Below are 6,221 nucleotides of genomic sequence, written 5' to 3' on the forward strand. Positions count from 1 at the left end.
TCCTTGACCCCTCCTCAAGGGGGGGGTACTGTTAGGCACCGAGGGTCCGCTCGTCAGTGCGGCCGGCGCCTAGCAACGGGGACGCCACTGTCGGATCGTGTTCCCCGTTGCTGGGTCTAAGTTTATATCATCACTGGTTTCCTGGCTGTGTAGCATGCAGCTGCACGGCATGTTGTAATTATCACTCATCTGTTTCCCTGGCCATGCAGCTTGTCAGCTGCATGGCATTTTATCCAATCAGCCTCCAAACAGCTGATTGGAAGACTCTCTGTTAAAAGCACTCCCAGGACTCCTCACAGACGCCGGTGATAGCTTCCTGTTTGCCTGATTCTGCTGCAGAGAGAGTTCCCAGTCCCGGTCTGTTCGTTTGTTCCTGTTCTCAGTGATCCAGTACTCGGAAGTTACCATCTGTTCCTGGAGTCTGACCGAGCACCTTTAACATCTGGTGGTGTTCGTGAGTCGCGGCGCAGCCGTGTGTTGCGGCTTGTCCGCTACTATTTATTATTGTGTTTATTTTGAGTTCTGGTGCTTTGCGGAGGATTCCGCTTCCACAAGATCCACTCTGGTGTCCAGCGGTGCCGGATAGGAGTGTCGGATCCGTGGATCCTTGGTTGTCCTTTTCCCTGGCGGCTAGTCCGCACATACCTTTTGATTTAGTTAAGTTAGCTTGTAACCCCTGGCTTGGTTGCTTAGTCAGAGGGCCCCTTGTTATCTCCCTGTCTCGGACTTCCCCTTGTCTCCCATTAAGACCTGCGGGGGCATCGGGGTTGGGCAGACATAATCCGCCCTTCGAACGCGGCTGCCATGGGCTCAAGCAACCATAGTCTCGCAGGGGATTTCTGATAACACGGGCGAGACAACGGAGTTAGGGCGCCAGGGGTTACTAGGCTCTCCAGCTCCCACAACCTGTATTTCATTCCTGTACTCAGATCTCTGCCATAAGATCTTCTCCAGTCTGGAGTACAGGAATCGTAACACTTTGGTATGAGAGGAAGAGGAGGAAATACATAAACCGACTGGAACACCCACGGTGTCACTAGTGCATCTACAGCTATCGCCTGAGGGTCTCTTGACCTGGCGCAATAGCTCTGTAGCTTTTTGTTGAGGCGGGATGCCATCATGTCCACCTGTGGCAGTTCCCACCGCCTTGCAATCTGCGTGAAGACTTCTTGATGAAGTCCCCACTCTCCCGGGTGGAGGTCGTGCCTGCTGAGGAAGTCTGCTTCCCAGTTGTCCACTCCCGGAATGAACACTGCCGACAGTGCTCTTACGTGATTCTCCGCCCAGCAAAGAATTCTGGTGGCTTCTACCATCGCCACCCTGCTCCTTGTGCCGCCTTGGCGGTTTACATGAGCCACTGCAGTGATATTGTCTGACTGAATCAGAACCGGTTGGTCGCGAAGCAGGGACTCCGCTTGACGTAGGGCGTTGTATATGGCCCTTAGTTCCAGGATGTTGATGTGAAGGCAAGTCTCCTGACTTGACCACAGCCCTTGGAAATTTCTTCCCTATGTGACTGCCCCCCACCCTCGGAGGCTTGCATCCGTGGTCACCAGGACCCAGTCCTGAATGCCGAATCTGCGACCTTCGAGAAGGTGAGCACTCTGCAGCCACCACAGGAGAGACACCCTGGCCCTGGGGGATAGAGTGATTAACCGATGCATCTGAAGATGTGATCCGGACCACTTGTCCAGTAAGTCCCATTGGAAGGTCCTCGCATGGAACCTGCCGAAGGGAATGGCCTCGTATGATGCCACCATTCTTCCCAGGACTCGAGTGCAGTGATGCACTGACACCTGTTTTGGTTTTAATAGATTCCTGACCAGTGTCACGAGCTCCTGAGCTCTCTCTACCGGGAGATAAACCCTTTTCTGGTCTGTGTCTAGGATCATGCCTAGGAGAGGCAGATGAGCTGTAGGAACCAACTGCGACTTTGGAATATATAGAATCCAGCCGTGTTGCCGTTACACTTCCAGAGAAAGTGATACGCTGTTCAGTCACTGCTCTCTTGATCTCGCTTTTATGAGGAGATCGTCCAAGTACGTGATAATAGTGACACCTTGCTTCCGCAGGAGCACCATCATTTCCGCCATTACCTTGGTGAACATTCTCGGGGCCGTGGAGAGACCAAACGGCAACGTCTGAAATTGGTAATGACAATCCCGTACCGCAATTCTGAGGTACGCCTGATGAGGTGGATAAATGGGGACATGAAGGTATGCATCCTTTATGTCCCGAGTCATAAAATCTCCCCCTTTCAGGCTTGCAATGACCGCTCTTAGCGATTCCATCTTGAACTTGAACCTTTCCAGGTATATGTTCAGGGATTTTAAATTCAATATGGGTCTGACCGAACCGTCCGGTTTCGGGACTACCACATGGTCGAATAATAACCCCCTCCTTGTTGAAGGAGGGGAACCTTGACCACCACCTGTTGAAGATACAATTTGTGAATTGCAGTTAACACTGTTTCCCTCTCGTGGGGGGAAGCCGGCAGGGCCGTCGGTGAGGGGGCATCTTCTCAAAGTCCAGCTTGTATCCCTGAGACACAATATCTATTGCCCAGGGATCTAACAGGGAGTGAACCCACTTGTGGCTGAACTTACGAAGGCGTGCCCCCACCGGGCCTAGCTCCGCCTGTGGAGCCCCAATGACATGCGGTGGATTTTTGTAGAGGCCGTGGAGGACTTCTGTTCCTGGGAACTAGCTGTGTTGTGCAGCTTCTTTCCTCTGCCCCCGCCTCTGGCAAGAAAGGACGCACCTCGGACTCTCTTGTTTCTTTGTTCGAAAGGTTGCATTTGATAATGTCGTGCTTTCCTAGGCTGAGCAGGAATATAAGGCAAAATATCAGAATTACCAGCTATAGCTGTGGAGACCAGGTCCGAGAACCCTTCTCCACACAATCCTCAGCCTTCCATATGCCTCTTAAGTCGGCATCATCTGTCCATTGCATATTCTACAGGACACGTCAAGCAGAAATCGACATAGCTTTGACTCTAGGACCCAGTATACTCATGTCTCTTTGGGCATGTTTATATATATATATATATATATATATATATATATATATATCTTAAGACAGCATCTTTAATATATATATATATATACTGTATCTTGAATATATATATATATATATATATCTCTATATATACACATATATATATATATATATATCTACATACTAGGGTCTCAATCTCTGCTGATAAGGTACCTGTCCACGCTGCCACAGCGCTATAAACCCATGCCGACACAATCGCCGGTCTGAGTAGTGTACCAGAATGTGCATGCTATCTGCAGGATCCCTGAGAATAGCTGTTACGTCAGGGCTACCTTTTGGGCAAACGTGACACCCTAGGGGAAGATTCCCATCATATCCTGGCCCTAGTAGGGAAAGGATACTGCCTGAGAATTCTTTGTGGGAAACTGCAGCTTCTTGTCTGGAGATTCCCGCTCTTTTTCATCATGAGAGGAGGGAAATTTACCTCAGCTTTCTTCCCCTTAAACATGTGTACCCTTGTGTCAGGGACAGATGAGTCATCAGTGATATGGAAATCATCTTTATTACAATAATCATATATTGAATACTTTTCTGCCATTTTGGCTGTAACTTTGCATTATCGTAGTCGACACTGGAGTCAGACTCCGTGTCTATTATTTTGGATAGTGATCATTGAGAGACTCTGAAAGTCTCTGCGACATAGGGACAGACATGGGTAGATTCCCTGTCTGTTCTCTAATCTTTTGTGCAATAAATTCACCTTAGCAATTACACATATCCAAACAGGTGTCGGCGTTGTCGACGGAGACACCCTCTCACACACATATTTGCTCTATCTCCTCCTTAGGGGAGCCTTTTACCTCAGACATGTCGACACACACGTACCGACACACCACACACCATCTGAAGACAATTCCCACATAAGGCCCTTTGGAGAGACCGAGAGAGAGTATGCCAGCACACACCCCAGCGCTATAAACCCAGGAATAACACAGTAACTTAATGTTAACCCAGTAGCTGCTGTTTATATTGATTTTTGCGCCTAATTATGTGCCCCCCCCTCTCCTTTTACCCTCTTCTACCGTGTATCTGCAGGGGAGAGACTGGGGAGCTTCCTCTCAGCGGTGCTGTGGAGAAAAAACATGGCGCTGGTGAGTGCTGAGGAAGAAGCCCCGCCCCCTCGACGGCAGGCTTCTGTCCCGCTTTCATGTACAATTTTGGCGGGGGCTCATACATATATACAGTGCCTAACTGTATATTATGCAAACTTTTGCCAAAGAGGTCTCTAATTGCTGCCCAGGGTGCCCCCCCCTGCGCCCTGCACCCTTACAGTGACCGGAGTATGTGGGTGTAGTGTGGGAGCAATGGCGCACAGCTGCAGTGCTGTGCGCTACCTCAGTGAAGACTGGAGTCTTCTGTCGCCGATTTCTAAGTCTTCTTGCTTCTTTCACCGGCTTCTGTCTTCCGGCTCTGCGAGGGGGACGGCGGCGCGGCTCCGGGATCGGACGAGAAAGGGTGAGATCCTGTGTACGATCCCTCTGGAGCTAATGGTGTCCAGTAGCCTAAGAAGCAGGACCTAGCTTCAGAGAGTAGGGCTGTTTCTCTCCCCTCAGTCCCACGATGCAGGGAGTCTGTTGCCAGCAGAGCTCCCTGAAAATAAAAAATCTAACAAAATACTTTCTTATAGCAAACTCAGGAGAGCTCACTAAGTAGCACCCAGCTCGTCCGGGCACAGATTCAAACTGAGGTCTGGAGGAGGGACATAGAGGGAGGAGCCAGAGCACATAAGTATCCAAATTCTTTCTTAAAGTGCCGTGTCTCCTGCGGAGCCCGTCTATTCCCCATGATCCTTACGGAGTCCCCAGCATCCACTAGGACGTTCGAGAAATCACAATTGGTGTTGTGTCCTCATTGCCCTGCTAAGGTTTAAAGTGTACTATTATTGCATAGCATTGCTGTAGAAGGTTTAAAGTGTATCTCTGGGTGTGTATGCGCTGTGAGTACTTTGTACCGTCAGCGCGGCGTGTGTACGCAAAGTCCGTACACTACGGAACCCTTTTACGCTAATAGCGTAAAAGGTGCGTAGTGTGAATTAAGTATAGCGGCCGCAGCGGCTAAAGGCTTAAAGTGTATTTAAGGTGTGTTTAAGGTATAGCTTTCATTCCTGTAAAGATAATCAGCATTATCAGTCGTGATGTCATTGAGGCCTCTGTAATCTATACATGGCCGAAAGCCTCCATCCTTCTTGACAAGACAAGCCCTCAGCGGCAGGCGAAGAAAATGGTCGAATAAACCCATTGGCTAAATTCTCTTTAATAAATTTGGACATAGCTGCAGTTTCTGGAATAGACTCACGGAGGAATCTTTCTAGGAAGCAATCGATAGGACAATCCCACTCACGGTGTGGGAGAAGTTGATCTGCGCCCACCTTGCTGAAAACATCCTGAAACTGGTCATACTGAGAGGGTAGTTTCTGAAGTAGAACTGAGCTAGAGGACCAAAGGGGAATAACCTTCTGGAGACAGGAGGAGAAACAGTCCTTGCCCCAAGCCAAGATACGCATATTAGACCAATCCAAATGGGGGTTGTGGCGCTGGAACCAGGGAAGACCCAAGACCAGACTTTCGGAATAACTGAAAAGGAGATTCTCCCTGAGTGCAATGCACTGCACTATGCCTCTCTGTATAGGTCACACTCTCTGTGCCTCTCTGTAAAGGTCACACTCTCTGTGCCTCTCTGTATAGGTCACACTCTCTGTGCCTCTCTGTATAGGTCACACTCTCTGTGCCTCTCTGTATAGGTCACACTCTCTGTGCCTCTCTGTATAGGTCACACTCTCTGTGCCTCTCTGTATAGGTCACACTCTCTGTGCCTCTCTGTATAGGTCACACTCTCTGTGCCTCTCTGTATAGGTCACACTCTCTGTGCCTCTCTGTATAGGTCACACTCTCTGTGCCTCTCTGTATAGGTCACACTCTCTGTGCCTCTCTGTATAGGTCACACTCTCTCTGCCTCTCTGTATAGGTCACACTCTCTCTGCCTCTCTGTATAGGTCACACTCTCTGTGACTCTCTGTATAGGTCACACTCTCTGTGACTCTCTGTATAGGTCACACTCTCTGTGACTCTCTGTATAGGTCACACTCTCTGTGACTCTCTGTATAGGTCACACTCTCTGTGACTCTCTGTATAGGTCACACTCTCTGTGCCTCACTGTATAGGTC

The sequence above is a fragment of the Pseudophryne corroboree genome, chromosome 9 (assembly GCF_028390025.1).
Source record: "Pseudophryne corroboree isolate aPseCor3 chromosome 9, aPseCor3.hap2, whole genome shotgun sequence".
NCBI classification, from domain to species: Eukaryota; Metazoa; Chordata; class Amphibia; order Anura; family Myobatrachidae; genus Pseudophryne; species Pseudophryne corroboree.